General features: G+C 40.3%; 1 protein-coding gene across 13 annotated transcripts in view; it reads left to right on the top strand.

Moving 5' to 3' along the window:
• Positions 1 to 14,986: 14,986 nt before the first annotated feature.
• SYNE1 (spectrin repeat containing nuclear envelope protein 1) overlaps positions 14,987 to 17,646 on the top strand; it is a 294,687-nt gene continuing 292,027 nt past the window's right edge. For 9 of the 13 annotated variants that reach the window (XM_063390128.1, XM_063390126.1, XM_063390123.1 and 6 more), the window contains exon 1: positions 14,988 to 16,376. The gene's annotated coding sequence lies outside the window, so the exon portion shown is untranslated. The other 4 variants (XM_063390127.1, XM_063390130.1, XM_063390129.1 and 1 more) reach the window with 2 other exon arrangements.

Raw genomic sequence — 17,646 nt, 5'->3', positions numbered from 1 at the left:
TCCTTCTCGTCATTTCCTCAGCCAGAGCAAATTGACTCAGAACAATACCAAATCACCTTCTTCTCTGAAACTTTTTGAACTCTAAAAGCCCAGAGATGGCAAGATGAAAATTTCTTTGTCTCTCCTTTAAGGATTTTCTATGTTGAAGACAATCCTTCAACGTCCAAAAAGCACTTGTGTACGGCAGGAATGTTCAATAAGAAAGAAATGCATCAAGAAGTTCTAAATGGACACAAATTCTTTAGGATATTAATTTAGGGTATGAAGATGGTTAAGTGTTCACCATTGTTCCTTGACTGGATTGAGGAACTAGCTGGGCCTGACAGTGTAACTGTAAATTTTTCCTTTTCCACACCCCATTCTGAAATATGAGTTCCCTGGAACGCAAACAGGTTTTGAGATAATTGCTTGGACACGTTTAATACAATGCAGTGTTAACTCCCCAATGGAATTGTAGGTACTGCTGCTATATATAACATACAGCAATAACAACATAGCTATAAGAGAAAATAGACAAGATATTTAATGACATAGACCTAGAATTAATGTAGAATGAATGGACATTGATAAAATACATTATTTTGTATTTGTGTGACAATTTCTGTAGAACCAAGTTTCAACTATTTTCTTCCTAAATATTTTTCAGATAATGGATACCCATAAACATTCTGCTGTTAATGAAAACCTCTGTTCTCTGAAGAGGTGTATTAGGGTTTTCTTGCCCTTATCCTATAAAACCTCCAAACAAACCTAAACCTGGAATTAGCTATATTTATTTTTCATAATGCATATCTAGAATCCCCCAAATTTAGGACTATTCCAATCTTAAGATTTGTATTTGGCATAATACTAGGTTTGAACCTTTTCTGTTATGTTTCAGTTTGGTTTTGTTTTTCATGAATGACATTTTTAAAAATACTAAATAAAGACACCCTGATGGTTAATGGAAACTGATAGTTTCCAAAGCTTGTGCTTAAAATGGCATATCCAAATACCGATTGAAGAACTTAAATGAAAAAGATCTGATTTTCAGATGACTGTGGACAAGATACAATTTCATAAGAAATTCTGAGATTATTTAGTTTCAGTTGGGACACTGACACCAGAATAGATGCTAAAAATATACAAAAATAAATAGTCCTTAACTAGGGTTAGATTTATGCTCTAAGAGTATATGGAAATAAACCAAAACTGAATTACTGTAAACTCTAAAATGAGGAAATTAAATTATTTTAGTTTACTGACTGCATCTATTGAGATGATCACTGTAAAAAAGAATTGAACACAATCTAGCTGGAAAGTATCTAAGTTCAGACACTATCACGTGTACAAATAATTGCACGTTACACATAATCAAGTGTATGAAATAAAAACCTTAATTCTTTGTGATAAAGTCAACAGCTCTGAGAAATAGGACAGTTTCTGCCTTGACAGAGGCAGAAGTTCCAAGATGGGAGTTCTCTTGTTTTCCTCAGAAACCAACAGCTGATATGGGCAATTACCAGTAGCAGATCAGAGAAGCTGCACAACCAAATGTCTTACCTGTGCCACACACCCAAAATGCCCATCAGCAACTTGCAACAAATAAAGTTTTAAATGAATAAAGGTGTTGTGGGTTTAAACTGATTTGCTAACCAGGAGGCTCTCTCAGGTTAGTTTCAAACTGTCTTTCCACTATTTACTCTTGAAAGAAAAAGGAAGATTTGCTAGTTTGGGCAAGAGAATTTATTTAAAAGGGGTACGGCATATCATATTCTAAGGCAGAGTCATAGAATGGTTTGGGCTGGAAGAAACCTTAAAGATCATCTAGTTCCAACCCCTCTGCCTTGGCAGGGTTGGAATCTCCCACTAGACCACGCTGCTCAAAGCCACATCCAACCTGGTCTGGAACACTTCTGGGGATGGGGCATCCACAACTTATCTGGGCAGCCTGTTGAATCTTCACCAAAAAGATAAAGCAGATTGATAAATCACAGACTCTTCTTAATTTATTATTTTAAGTGTTAGACTGATTTTATTTCTGTTCACTTTTTTTCTGAGTATTGCAGAAATATATTTTACTGGTAACCCCACAGCTTCTTTCATTTTTCTTTATTGAGAAATATCTTTTCCTGAAAATAAAATCATCATAACTCAAGGTACCCTCATGGGTGAATATGCTCATCATCTTTGAATATACTGGCAGGTATAATCCACTCACTTCTGACTAATGGGATATGAGGGTATGTAGATAATAAGATGTCAAATACATAACTGATGGGCGTTCAATTCCAATGAAATGAGCAGTCTTTTACTCTTTGAAAAGACTAATTCTGTCATTAGAGGTTTTGAATGCACTGATTAAATTAGGAGAGGTGCTTTGAATTTACTACAGCACTAGCCCTAATACTGAGGAAACACAGGTATGTATATTGAATTTTCCTGCAGGAACCCACAAAATCTTATATTGAGAGAATAAAAAATAAAATCAGAGTTCACAAAAAAAAATAGAATGAGCATCCAGTGAAACTTTTCCTTTTCTTTTTTTTTTTTTTTTTTTTTTTTTTTTTTTTTTTTTTTTTACACTTTCCATCTGGAGATTATGATTTAAACTGGGATTTCCTTTAATTGTTTCATATTTCAGCAGTCTCATATTTGTCCTTGGTTAGTTTTACAGCTCTCCGGATGCATGAAGAAAAAACTCAGGAATTTTTTTTTTATTTGATCAGTGATGAAAAATGTTCTTGACTACAGTCAAACTCTCAATGTTAAATGGTGCTCATAATGTGACAAAGGGCTGAAAAACTTCATCTTGAATTTACTGGCTTTAATGACTCGCTTCAAGTTCAGACAGCAAAGTTCTTCAGTTTACCAGCTACAGGTTAAATGCCCTACTGCCTCATGGTGGCTCTATCAGAATACACCTTTCAGTATGACATGGCTGCTATGAATGAAAAGAAACGTGGCTGGAGTAACATCACCATCTTAGAGAGCACATTGGGAGTATGTTAATTGCTAATAATTTCCCTCCATATTTTTCAGAGAAAGAATTGTGGGTAGAAATTTCAATGAGAATTTCAGACATTCAGTATTTTTTGGGACATGTGAAATCCTAGGGACATAATATAAAAAAGAAGCTCCCTCATTGCTAATTATGCACCAGTATGTTTTTGAGAAGACAGTGTCACTGTACAGTATATGAATATTCTTTTTGTTTACTGGAACATGTGTAACATTTTTAGATACAATATTCAACTCAAAACTCTGAAACCATATTTTTCCCTCATGTGGATGTCTTATATTATTAAGTGAAAGATGACTGAGAGACGTAAAAAGAGGCTGAGGAGAGCATTCCCCTCCTGCCAACTGTACACTTGCTGATTCCTGCTTTCATGGTATTTGTGATATTGAAGATTTTGTGTATTTATGTGTGGGTGGCGAAGGAAGAAGGAGAGGACAAAAGAGGATACACAGCAAAATGGATTTTATGTTACTGCGTTTCAGCACTGGTTAAACTTAAGGTCAGAGAGAAAAAAATGGGGAAAAAAAAGAAAAAAAAAGTATTTTTGATTCAGATTTAAATATTTTAAATAAAATATATCTAAAAATCACCCCAGGGCAGTGGGTCCTGCTGGAAGCAATAGTGGTAAGTCATGTGGGCAAAAGACAGTTTTAGCATCTTGGTACTGAATTCCCAGAGGCAAGTGATAGCTAGAGAGTACGATGCTGAGAGTTGGCATCATGGGACTTGTGGGAGTCCACATGAATGCTTCAGTGCTGGGTGTCATCCTTGGGGACACAAGGAGGTGAAAGGGAGGGGCCAAAGATGAGCTATTTGAGGCCAACAGAAAGTCAAGGGCTTCCTCTCTCACTATTTCCTGTCCAGCAGATTGCTTGATATTCTGTGGTGGCCCACATGACACCAGCAATTTAGAAAGCTGAAAGACTCAAACTCAAGCTTTTATCAGGAAACTAAACTGGAAGTAACCAGAAGAAAAAAAAAAACAAGGTACTGTCACAGGGATTCCTCATAGGGAATTAAAATGGAGGCAGAAACTCATCTAGTTTCAACCTTCAAGTTGAAGTTTCATAAATAACTAAAGAAGATTATATGACATGATTGCTAATAGGAGCAGAAAACTGGAGTCAGAAAGCCAAAAAATCCTTCTTCATTGTTCGTTCTCCTACAAAAGCATGCTGTGAACCCACGTCCCACACAGCAGATGAAAATGAAACCCACCAATATGCTTTCCAAAATGTGAAAGATGTTTAGCTAATGGAAAAATTTGTTATTTTTGCATAAACTTACAATCTAGGAAAGAGATTTGCCAGTATGTTCTTAGAGTACGATATTTCCCTGTCTTCAGCTATCATGCTAGAGGGCAAAGGACAGAGCAATGAACCTTGGAGTCTTTCTATTCACTTCTGCTCCCCTGAAAGTCCTGAGAAATGCACTGCTGAAGCATGGCACTTAGTAAAGCATTCCCTTAATTTAGTAAAGCATTACCTTTAGTAATGACATTACCTTAATTCAGATTGCTCTTCTATTCCTTCTTCTGCCCCCCAAGAAGGGAACCAAGAAAGGGGACAGAAAGGAACAACACCCAAAAACAATTCAGTATGACAACAATATTTTATTTTAACACTTTGGTGGTAACTGATAGAGTTCTACAGTTGAACTGAAAGCTTTACCTCCACCTACCAGTAGTAGATAAAATCATCTCTTGCTGTTGTTTTCTGTCCCATCTGCTGTTAATAAATGGAACGAAATGGAATCCATTTCTCCACTCCCTATGATGGAGAAAGAGAATATTATTTCATTGAAATAATATCACAGATGAAGCTGTATTTGTTCATGCTGAGAGATATTTTTCTTTCACAGACATCAGTCTTCTGGTGTGAGCAGCAAGTCTCACCTTTACAGATCACAAACTGGTTAGAAGCAGAACTGTATTTTTCCCAAGTGGCCACATGGAATTTAATGGACTTATCATGCTGCACTCCCTTATTACAAGAAAAAAATATCCCTGTGTATTACTATTTGTGTGTGGAGTTGTGCAGCAGTGAATCTGTGTGCAGGTTCAGCACCTCTGCAGTGCTGCTGCCCATGGGTGGGCAGAGACTGTTATCTGCAATCCTTCTGCTGAGATAAAAACTAGGGTTTAGGATTGGCACAGCCTTCATTTTATCACACAGTTAGTCAAATCAAGAAACAGCATACTGGATTCAAGGTATGTTTCTGAGAGCCATTTTTATTGTCATTTTAGTGGAAAGGGTTCCCTGCAGTTATTTCATTACAAGTGTAAGGTAAGAGCCTAATCCAAACACAACATTGCTAATGAAAATATCCCTAAACATAATGAGATATCATAGTAGGTGTGAAATGGGAATATAAGCCTCCAGAGGGCATTTATAGCACCTATCTGAAATATTTTCAAAAAATGAGAACAGAATGATGACAAGAACAAAATCTTTATTGTTCATATATTTATATTAGGGCTGTTTCCAAAAGCTATTTCTTCTATAGATTCCAATACTGAAAGAAATCTGAGTAATTTTATAATAAGATTTTTCCCATCTTAAGGTATTATATCTGGACTACTTAATTTTTTCTTTCCAGACCCATATCTGGTCTAGCAGGCTAGTCACAAAAAGTGTTCTTTCAGTAACCACAAGGCACCACAGATACCATTTTGGTTTGATTTAGTTAGGTTTACTGTAGGCATGCTGCTTAATTTTCATGACTCTATTTGTTTATTAGATGAACAGATTGAAAATTCTTCTTTCATTTTTCTAGCCAAATGGCTTGTTACAGTCAAAATCTGCTTTCTGAGTCATACCATAGGAAAATGAGTAATGTGAAGAAAAACAGCAACAAATGTTTGAAATTATAGCCCCCTTCACCAGTTTACTACTACCATAAAAAGTCTAGTAAGAAAAATCCCTTTTCTTAAGCTTAGAGCAAGAGGAAATCCTATGGGGAAGATTAAGAATGGAGGCATGATGAACAATTGAAGGAAATTGCCTTTCAGTAGTCATGAAAGTTTAATCTTCCCGTCCTCTGATTGACAGGATCTCACCATAGTCATGGTGTATCCATTTATTCCTATGAATCCAACAAGCTTGAAATGTGACTCGTGAATTTAGCTGGACTTGTATTCCTCTGTTATAGCACTTTTGATTTACTGACAGACATTTCAAATTCACATGATGTCAAAATGTTTTAAGTATATGAAGCAAGATCAATCATTCAGAAAAGTACAGAGTGCAACAATACCTCATAACACTGAAAGCAGAGATTCTGAGGATTATTAAATCTATGGGCAATGCTTTGTATGCCAATTTAGCTTGCTTGGTTTTATAATTAGTTATTCTTATTATGGTTTCCCCAAGGCTCCCCATCGGTCAATCCCAGCTCTGTTGTTACTTAAGTTCTGTACAGACAAATTACAATGAAACTGGATGATTTGCATTTCTTCCTTTTTGTGCAAATTACTCTTCCTGTATTCTGCAGGAAAATATCACAATGAAAAGTAAGAGTGCAAGCTTTCATTCATTGATTTTTTTGTTGTTCATTCTCTTTGCCCTTCCCCTGAGAGCAGCATGTGAAGGTTAAAGAAATTTCACAGGGAGCTTGTTTGCCAGGTCTGTTGTGCTTGCCTTGCTTGTTGAGCTGCTGCTCATTAGAGCATTACTTACTGCTGTAACAAGAAGACTCTGGCAGCAACCTGTTTGTCTGATCTCCTCTTAAATGGAGAAGTACTCAAAAGCAAAAGCAGGTATTTGATTATATTTAAATAGAAAAAGATAGAAATCATGTAATGAAAACTGTTCTTCTCTCAGCAAACCTATGAGTCCCAGAGAAGTTATGTCCCAAACTAATTACAGAATTTTGCTCTGATGAGAAACTGCAGTAGCCATTCATCCAACATATGCTTTCCTTCTGGTCATTCCAGAACTTTCCAGAGTCATAAAACCTCCAAATCTTTGCCCTCACCCTCACCCATATAGCCATACTAGACACCTCTGACAATCCCCCCTACTCCCTCTTTCCTGAGCACCCACACCAACTTCTGTACTTGTAACCTCCACTCTGCTGAGCACCCCGGTCCCTCAGCAAGCTAATTGGAGAGCTCCACGGAGAATGGAAATGCAATTATGGTCCTTTGTAAATTGGTGAATAATTAATTTAAGCATTTTGTACTGCAGGTCATTAATTTTTACTGCTCTCAGATAGCTTGCTATTAAGGAGAGTAAGCTTAATTAATCTTGTGCTGGAAGGGTGAGAGGTTGTGGAGCAACCAAGCATGGAGTGACTGCAGAAATTCCAGATGTAGAAAATCATTTACCAGTAAGTACAAGGAGTTTGGTATTCCTTGAAAGAATGCATGTGCAGTTTCATGCATGCTTTCAGTTTTATAATGATGAAACTTTCAGTAGAACAGTTCCTGATTTCTTCCATAAAGGTCTTAGGAGACAAGCACGTCTAAGATGTAGGAATTCTGAAAGAGATATTTAGCAAACAGAAATCTGTATCAGTAAATTGAATGACATGTGCTCACAATCATATTCTGAATGATTGAGAACATCAGGAAATAAAATTATGAGAGATGAGGAAAATGTTATGGAAATGAAACTGTTAAGACAAAGACAAGGCATTCAACAGCAGGACTACTCAACATGAGCCAGTCAAAATTAAGAAACTTAAGAAAGAGAGCACAGTAAGAAAGGAAGAACAATAAGACTAAAATGTAGAATTAAAGGACGTACATCAAGAATGACTGCTAACCCTTTCAACAAAGATCACTTGGTCTTAACAAAAGATCTCTGGACTGATCAGGGAACAGTCCTGAGATTGTCAGGACAGCGCATAGAGACAGATTTAAAAAATAAACAAGAAACATGCGGAGATTTCATTAACTAGACAACCATCAGAAATGGTAAGGGGAAGCAGAAGTAGGGACATTAATGTCAGCAAGAATGTTTCCACTTTACAGTTGTGAAGACAAGGATAAGTCACATGCCTTTTGAAACAATGAGTGTTGCCAATTCTCAGAATATATTATGAAAGATTCTTGTATGGTGATGACAACCTAAATCTGATCTTCAGATAAAGTCAGAGGAAATACTCTCTGACTGGGTGATTAATTGGTTACTGTTTCCTTATTTGGAAGTACAGTCAATAAAACGAGCAGTCTGACCTCAAATGAAATCTGTATTTTTCCTGGGATGGGTTGAGCTGACTGGAGCTGGGATGGGAATTTTGAGATGAGAAAAGAGAAGCAGAATGGGAAGCATCTAATATGGTGGGCCTCAGAAGACAACAGAAAACAAAAGAAATCCAAAGGATCTAGAGGCTATCAGTGCTAGGTTCACTACTGACCACACTCCTCTCTCCTGTGTCCAGAGGATATGAGTATGTGGCAAGTCTGAGCTGCAGAGTGCTGGTGGTCCAGGTAATTCTGAGGCAGGTTGCCCTTTTAGTTCTAGGGTGCTGTACTTTAAGGTCAGAGGTGATAGTCAGAACAGTGGCTGGTATAGTCATCCCTACCAATGCAACATGAATACAAACCCAGACCACTCTGCTCTGACAGTATTTTACAAAATCTGTGTAAACAACAACAAAATCTGTTTCTGGAGAGCAGAGAACATTTATGAAATCTCCAGAAATAAGTACAGGGGAGCTAGAAGCATCTGGGCCTTAAGACCATAACTTTGACTCTGACAGGCATCTGCAAACAGCACTGCAGAATGGTCCCCATAACATGGGTGAGCAGTTTTATAAAAGGGGATACTGGCAATTTAAAGTAAAATCCTGTAAGGGTATAAATCACCAGTGGGCTGTCTGAGCTTCTCTTTCAGCTATAAAACTTAGTTTTTGGAGGTCAAAGAGATGCAGATATGTTTTTTTACAACAGAAAAACTGTTGTAAAACAAACAAAAGACTATTTGTTCTCCCAAGAACATAATTTCACCCAAAGCATTAAGGTAGAAAGGAAGAGTTCCCATGGGGCCTTTTTCCCTAGTGGAAGAGCATATTTACTGAATAATTATTGTGATGAATTTAAACTACATTCTGTATTTTTGTATTGTGCCACAATATTTTCCCCAAGTAAATGTTAAAATGTAGTCTTGAAACTACCTAATTTCCTTGCAGTCAAAGCTAAATATTGAAAACATCCAGTGAAAAAAAATATTCAGACATTGTAGGAATGAATGACTCACATGAAATTGCAGCCACCTTCAGGATAAAGCATAGCACTGAAACAGTGGACACAGTTAAAGCCAAGAAATGGGAAGGACATAATTTTGGGGAAAAAAAAAAGACATTTTGTTGGCATGATAACTTATTCTTTCAACATTGCTAAACGGCCTTTCTACCAGCTATTTAGAAATCTTATAATTTCATTCTTAGGTTTGATCTACCAATTCAGAAAATGTTCTTAATAAAATTCTTGCCTCTCTCTGTGTGAGAGATTTGTGTCCTATTATTTTTGATTGTCTCTTTATTACGTTATATTATTCCTAAAATTCTTATTCTATATAAGCATTTTTTTTACAGAAATTGCAATACTGTTTTAAACAACCCCATCTGTTTGCATAGAAAATAACATGCTTCCCACTCATATATGCTATTAGACAAGACATAGAGCCTCAAGCTCCTGAATGAAAATGAACATGATAAAAAACATGGATGTCTCATTAAAAAATCCTGACGTTGTTCAGAAGAACTTCTGGTGCTACCTGTCAACATCAAAGGATAGAAAATAGTATCTGATAACATTAATTTCACAGAGATGGCAGATTTCTGCCCTTGGAACTTCACATGAATACCAAGGTGGTTCTTTTACATAGCGAGTTTAAGGTATATTCAAAATGAGGTCAGGAAAGATTTTGGATCAATTCTTTCACTCACACAATAGTGTTCAGTAGCACAGATACATGCCTTGCCATTTAAAATGTTTGCCATACTAGACATAGTTTAGATATTTAATTTTAATAGGTTTTTAAAATATTTTTGTATTCAGACCACTATAGAAGTCAGAAAATACAGCTTTGAAACTTCAAGCATAATGACAGTGACAGAGAATAGCCACTGAGTGTCAGTCAGCCAATAGCTGAGAAATTATAGTGATCATGGGAATCTTAAATGTATTTATTACAGATTACAAAAAATCATGGGGCTGGGGTTTCCTCCAGGTAGATATTGTATTATCAGGGAGATTAGCCTCACATGAGACCTATTGGCTGCTTATAACAACTGAAGTGAAGCAAAGAGGTTCAAAATCCATTTCTTCTTCAAAAAGTAATGTTTTTCCAATCTCTAACTGATACCACCTGCCTTCTCACATTTTGGCAACATCAGTTTGTTCTTGTAAGGTGCTGCAGCTGCCTTGTGTGGCACACCAAGCTTCTCACACCCTGTTCTCAATTTCTGTTTAGATCTCCTTTCAGATTAGAGCTTAAAAGACAGCTCCACATTGTCTACTGACCCAAACTTTCCCTTGAGCGCTTTCTCCTACCAGGTTAGTCTTTTATTTTAGTCTCCAAATCACCATTTTACTGTGGCTACTGACACAGGTTGTGGTTTCCATCTTGTTTATTGTTTTTACCACAAAACCAGGATTTGTTGTTTGACTATAATATTGTATTTCAGAGAGATAATTATTTTGATTTATTTGTAATTTAAGGTAGGTTGTTTTTTCTGTTCACACATGAATCTCAAAGCAAGAAAAGAAATGCAATTATTCTGCCTAGTGTTACATAACAGGAAGATAATTCACCAAGGTATTATGACTTTTCCTGATAAGATATTTGTCCATGTTTTTTTGAGATCGTTGCCAGCTGAAAATCTGCCCAGTGCTGTTCAAAGGCACAGTTCAAAAAGACATCTTGTCTCCATTAGAATGTAAGGAAACTCACAATTACTTTTGCTTTGGTGGCTGAGGATTTCTTGGCCTGTTCCTGCAGCATGCTTTTAGCCCAGCATGAAAGGAAATATCTTTTTGATACAGTCCACAGGGTGGCACAATCTGATCGTGATTGTTTGGTACCACTGGTGCATTACAAAGAATTTACTCTTCCCATGTTTATCTGAATTTTAAACTGATTTTAATTTTTTTTTAAATTTTATTTTTCTATGCCAAATCATTGTTAAAAAATGCTAGGTTATGTGTTTAAAGGCTCATCTCCACAACACACAAGGGGCTGGAGGCACAAGGGTGGGTAGAGGAGCACAGGAAAATTAAAGGCTAAGGGGATAAAAAGTGTCCTGTGAAAAGAAGCAGTGTTTGTTGATGGGTCAGTGGGTCTTTACCTGCCAGTGGAGCGGGGCTCAGGCCTCAGGAGCTGGGCAGGCTGGGATCCAGGGGCCAAGAACAGGCACAATGGAGAGTTTAACATCAGCTGCAGGAGGGGTTCACCCTTTATGGCTCTATATGTGGTTGCATATATTTTCTGCTCTCAGGCTTTCACCCTGATCAGGCAGGACCAGGCTGGTCCCATGACAAGTGTCAGCATGAGCGCTGTGGTTTTGGCCCCTGCTGAGCTGTGCCTGCAGCCACACATTCCTGTGTGTGCACACTTACACGGGGAGCACACGCACCTGCCGGGAGTGCACACCCAGCTTTGCTGCTGGCTGCATGTGGGGAAAGGAACCTGTGGCAGCCTTGCTGCTATTCCACTGCTGTTTTGGGCAGCTTCTAGTGCAATTCCTGGGCTGGCAGCTCTTCTGCTTGATTAAGACCATCAAGTAATAACCTTTGAGTCACATTTTAGACAATATTGGGGTATCCACTTTTCATTCTTGTAGAGAAGTTTGAGATTTTAGTATTTTTTTCCACTTTAGTGCAATTTGTGAAGAATAAACAAGAGAAAATTGTCAAAACAATACATTTTGAGAGGATATAATGACTTTATTGACAAAAATGGGGTGACTAACACTTGAAATAAATGCCATTTGTTTTAGCTCGACTCTTGCCATATGCTAGACTGAGCTCATTCAGTACATATGAATCCTAATTATCTCTAAGCTGTTATAATATTGATAACTTCACTTACAAGAATGTATCACATATCACAGTACAATATACTAGTTTGGCAGATCTTTTTCCTGATATTTTTTCCACTCCCACATAATTTTGTGTAATGTCATCCCGCTATATTTATTTATTTCAGCACAATGCAAGGGAAGTGAAATGGTTGCTGTATTTCATGTAATTCAGTACAATCCGTGTTAGTGGAAATATATTCTCTGGCTTCTAGTTGTACCTTTATTTTATTTACAAAGTTTGTTCACCCAGGTTTTGTTACATTCAAACATTCAAATATAAAACGTAAGCACTTAAGTACAACATAAATTATGTAGAAAAAAATCATGCAGTTTTACAGCTTATAGATTCTAGGAGAGGTAAGGAGAGATTTCAGCTACCTTGGACTTCTGAGGGCAGACTTTGGCCTGTTTAGGAGACTGGTGCACAGTCCCTTGGGAGGCAGCCCTGAAAGGCAAAGGAGTCCAGGAAGGCTAGTCATTCTTCAGGAAGGAAATCTTAATGTGCAGGAGCAGGCTGTCCCAATGCGCTGAGAGATGAGCCAGCAGGAAGGACCACCCTGGCTGAAGGGACAGCTTTGGCTCAGGAGTAAAAAGTGGTGTTCCACAAGTGTTCTTCCCCAGGTCTCAGTACTGGGGTCAGTTCCTTTCCTTCATTTAATATCTTCATCAATGATTTGGGTGAGGGGATCAAGTGCAACCTCAGTCAGTTTGAGACATCAGGCTGGGAGGGAGTGTGTATCTGCTGGAGGGATGTGGACAGGCTGGATTGGTGGGCTGAGGCCAATTGCATGAGGTTCAATATGGCCAAGTGCCACATCCTGCCTCTCAGGCAGTGCTACAGGCTTGGGGAAGAGGAACTAGAAACTGGCCTGGCAGAAAAGGACCTGGGGGTGCTGGTCAAGAACCACTGAATCTGAGCCAACTGTGCCCAGGTGGGCAAGAAGGCCAATGGCAGACAGGAAAAAAAATATATCCAGCAGGACCAGGGACGTGATTGTCCCCTTGTACTCAGCACTGGTGAGGCCACACCGTGAATCCTGTTTTGGTCCCTCACTACAAGAAGCACATTGAGGTGCTGGAGTGTGTCCAGAGAAAGGCAATAGAGCTGGTGAAGGGTTTGGAGCACAAAATTTGTGAAGAAGTGGCTGAGGGAGCTGAGATTGTTTACCCTAAAGAAAAGGAGGCTCAAGGGAGACCTCTTGTTCTCTACAGCTGCCTGAAAGGAGCCTGTTGCAATATGGTTGTCGGTCTCCTCTCCCTATTAATAAGTGGTAATACAAGAACAAAGAGCCTCAAGTTGCATCAGGGGAGGTTTAGATTGAATATTAGGAAAATTTCTTTGTGGGAAGGGTTGTTTTGCACTGGAATAGGCTGCTCTAAGTAACTGATTCCCTGTCCCTAGAGGTATTTAAAAGACATGTAGGTTTGACGCCTAGGGACAAGGTGAAGTGGTGGACTTGGACTGAGTTAACAGCTGGGCTTGATGATTTTACAAATCTTTGTTCAAACTAAGATTCTTTGATTAAATGTTTATACATTTATGCTCGATACAGTACATGAAAACTAGATGTAGAGCTGCACGCATCTCTCAGGAGGTGTGTGGCAATGCTTCCAGGTTGTGCATACTGTGTGGCAGTTTAGGACAGGAAGGAAGTGGCAACTACTGCTAGCTGCAAAATCTGCAGGAAGAAGGGTGTGCTCTTTTACTCAAACCAGGCTCAGCATTCACAGTTACTGCAAATGGACTCAAAAGAGATCAAGACACTTACAGAGATATCCTATTCTGCATCCTGAGAAAATATCAAAAAATTAAAAATTCCTTCCAGGAGGACACTTGTCTAGTGTGAGCTTAAATATCTTTCACGACACCAGTTTCCCTTCTTTCTTATGGTATCTGGTGCAAAGCTTTATTTCCTCCTAAAATTTTTGGTTCTGATATGACAATACCATGTACGAGGTAAGCAGATTACTTCTTGTCCTATGTACTGTGGACACTGAGAAGTGATTATTCTCTTCCCTTTAGTGCTCCTTTAGAATGTTTTTATACCTCATGCCAGTTTTTCATCTCTAGATTGAATAATGATTTCAGACTTTCCTTTTAGATTAAGTGTTCTAAACTTTCCACCATTCTTCCACCATTCCCATGGCTGTCCTCTGGATTTTCTCTACCTGATTAAGATTTTTTTTTTTTTCTTGGAGTCCGGCAACCAAAACTGGACCAAGTAGAGAGGGATACAATACTGAGGCAAACCAAAACATTATTGTACCTCTTTTATGGGTAGCATCTCTTTTGAGGAAGAATGTCCAAAATTCTTCAGTGCAAAAGACCTCTTCACGTCTCAGCTAAAAGCAGCAGCCCTTGAGGGTGCTATATATTATCAAATCTAATCACCTGTCCTTTCAGAAAAGATATTTACACATACCCAAGAGGCAACAGTTTCAGATCATGACTTTTTAACAATATAAGCAAAAACAAAATATAAAAAGTAATACTGACAAAGGTCCTTAGGACAGCACTGATGATTTTTTTCTAGCTGAGCTTTTAAAACATACAGTGCAGCATTGAGTGCTGAAATTGAAGCTTACACTAGCAAGTATTTTGCTGAACTGCTTCAAACACTAGTAGTATTACTATATGAAGTCTGAGCTTTTGCAGTGAAGATTCAGGTTAATACTCTTACTTTTAACTTAGAAAAGTAAGATGGTATTTTCTGAAAGGGACAGCAGACTGAGGAATTTTTTCAGCAAAAAGATATATGTAGAAAGGGGGAACTCAGAAACATGTTAGCATCATCTTTGCCATTTTTGGTGCTGCAACTGGCATGGGGTAAGGCAGAGAAGAACAAAGACATAAGAAAAATTGGATGAGAAAAGCTTTTCAGTTCGCCTCCTCCACACCCTTCCCCCACCCCCCAAATACCCCTCCAACCAACCAAAAAATCCCACAACCCTTCAAAAAGAGGAAAATTTCAGGCCCAACATGCCTGGTTACCCTCATTGTCAGAAAGAGGTAATTTTTGTGGATGGCTGGAGGTGACCTAGATATGTATATCCATTTCACATGAATTCTTGGTGTAGCTCCTGGTATGTCTGCCTCTTCCACACAGGACCCTGGCTCCAAGTGTGCAATCCCTAACTGCACAGTGTTGGGATATGTGCCCTAAGTATAAGCGTTCATATCACGAGGGTAGCACCAACATTAGTATGACTGGTGCTCAAGGACGGGGTGATGCTGAGTAATCTCTGCTGCCTAACTCTGATTTTATCCATCCACTCAGTAAACACCCTGCATGCTAATGTTGTGGAATCACTGCAGCACTGCCAGAAATGATGAAAACTAAGAGGTTCATTGGCACTGCTTCTCCCGACTTCTCCATTTCAGCTCCAAATGAGTAGTTTGTTTTTTTTTCTTCCCAATGACACAGACCAGGGATGATCCATCTCTTAAGCAGAAAAATATCCTTCTGTCTCCTGTATGAAACTAGCCTTAATGGTATCAATTAAAATGAAGGAGGGGGAAAGTGAAATTAAGTCATAGGGATTGTGCAATGTCTCTGGAAGAGGCAGAATCACGTTTTACACAGAGGGCATAAGCACTGTTGCATGGTTAGCGTGGTTGGAGCTCGAAAGTGGCAGACCGTCTTGCCAGCTCCTTTGAATATTTCTGTCCTGCTGCTGTTATGTAAGAGCTGCTGCCCCAGTTTGCTTGTGCAGCTCTCTGCCTTATGCGTGATGATGCTCCGGAGTCTACGCCAAAGGTAATGCCCTACAGCACGCTCTATATTGCAGCAATAATAATAATAGTAATAGAACTAGTAATAGTAACTAGCAGCTACAGCTCGATGCAGTCGGTCTCAGAAGTATTTCGGCCACTCGCCAGAACGCACTTCGGGGGTGTCGAGCCTCGGGGCTCAGGCCGGTGTCTCATCCCCGACTCCCCGGCACGGCGGTCAGCGCAGCCGCCCCCGCACAAGCTGCCCCGGCTTTGCTGCTGCTGCTGCAGCCCCGGCGGGGCGGGGCGCGGCCCCCCCGCCGTGCGCGCAAGGACAGCGGGCACCGGGGCACCGGCGGAGCCCGCCGGCGGCGGCGGCCGCGCACTGCCAAGCGCCGCAAGGGTACGGCACACGCATCCCCGGCACACGCATCCCCGGCACACGCATCCTCAGCACACTCACCCCACTCACGCATCCCGCACACGCACCCGCGCTCCCGCCCTCTCCCCACCCCCGCACCTGCTTCCTCGCCGCGGGCCGGCGGGGCGGGGCGGCGCGGCGTGTTGTGCTCGGTAACCAGGCAGCTGCGCCGGGCGCAGCGAGGCGCGGGCAGCGCGGAGCGGCGGGCAGAGGTAGGGCGCGGCGGAGCGGGGCCGGGGGGGCTTCGGCCGCCGCTTCGGTGAGCCAGCGAGTGGCTGGAGCGCGGCGGGGAAGAAGGGGTCCCACGGGGCAGCCTGTGACAGCTGCTCCTGCCCCCCTTCGCAGAACTGTCTTGAGGTGAATGCGAAACTCGGTGCCGCGGTTGCGCGGTTTCGCCGCGTCCCGGCGTGGGTTTGAGGTTTTGCCCTTTCGGAGCGGACAGACCCGGCGGAGGGCTGTGGTGGTTCTCCTCCTGAAGTGCACGTACGCGTGTGTTGCAGAGATAGGCAGTTTTATGCTCAGTCACACACTGCAGGCCAAAACGTAGTTAACCAAAGGAAACGTGACTATTGATGGGCGCTCCCGGGAAGCCGGTTTTAGCCTGGTTCGCCCGCAGTGATGGTGCAAAAAGGACAAGTGCACCACGACAGAGATGCATAGAGCCCATACGTTCCCTGACTTGCGTGGTAACTCCCCGGAGGTAAGACCTGCTGAAATACTCACTGACAAGGTTGTTACGAGGATTTTGACAACCATATTCGTTCTGAGGAAAAGTGTAAGGAATATTAGTAACCTGCTACGAAAAAAACAGGTACTGGAATTTGATGAGGAAATACTTAGGTAAATCATTTGTGTGATGGCGAGGGAAGCTCCAGAGCGTCTGACTGTGAGGGATTTATACCTATGTGGCTTGTAGGGAAATAGTATGTGGTGTTTCTGGCTGCCTGCCACAACTCTTCTAGTGCGGAGCCTGTTGAACGACTCCTAACAGGCACGGGTTTTCCTGTTGTAGTACTAGTGATGGAGTGTCTGCTCTCCGTGATCTCTGATAATTGTTTTTGTGATTCTTGTGTGCATTTCAACATTAAACAGATCCCAAGCTGTCAATGCTGATGGGCTGTGTTAACGTGTTGCCACTGGATAGAAGAAATCAGGGTGCTACGTCACTTTAATTGGTAAACAGAAAGGCTTTCTTGTTTGTTATACTGAATGTTTGCTGTGTGCTGAATGACATGAAAAAAACTGATTTCTGAGGTGGAGTGTTAAAATTTCGGAGTTACTTCTTTTCTGCTGGGAGTCAGACGTGTTTTGGAATGTTTCACACATTCCTTAAAGCACCGACGTTTTGCCCTGAGAAAGGAGCTCTCCAGAATGAGCGTGGTGCTGTGTGTTGGAATGATTCAATTCTCATCTTTGCAAACCCTGTTAGATGTGAATGCAGAAGGAATAATATCTACTTTTCCCACCTGTGTCTTTAATTCC

This window comes from Prinia subflava, chromosome 2 (genome assembly GCF_021018805.1).
Source record: "Prinia subflava isolate CZ2003 ecotype Zambia chromosome 2, Cam_Psub_1.2, whole genome shotgun sequence".
NCBI classification, from domain to species: Eukaryota; Metazoa; Chordata; class Aves; order Passeriformes; family Cisticolidae; genus Prinia; species Prinia subflava.
Note: the sequence above shows the minus strand (reverse complement) of the source record. Positions and strands in the feature narration are given on the sequence as shown.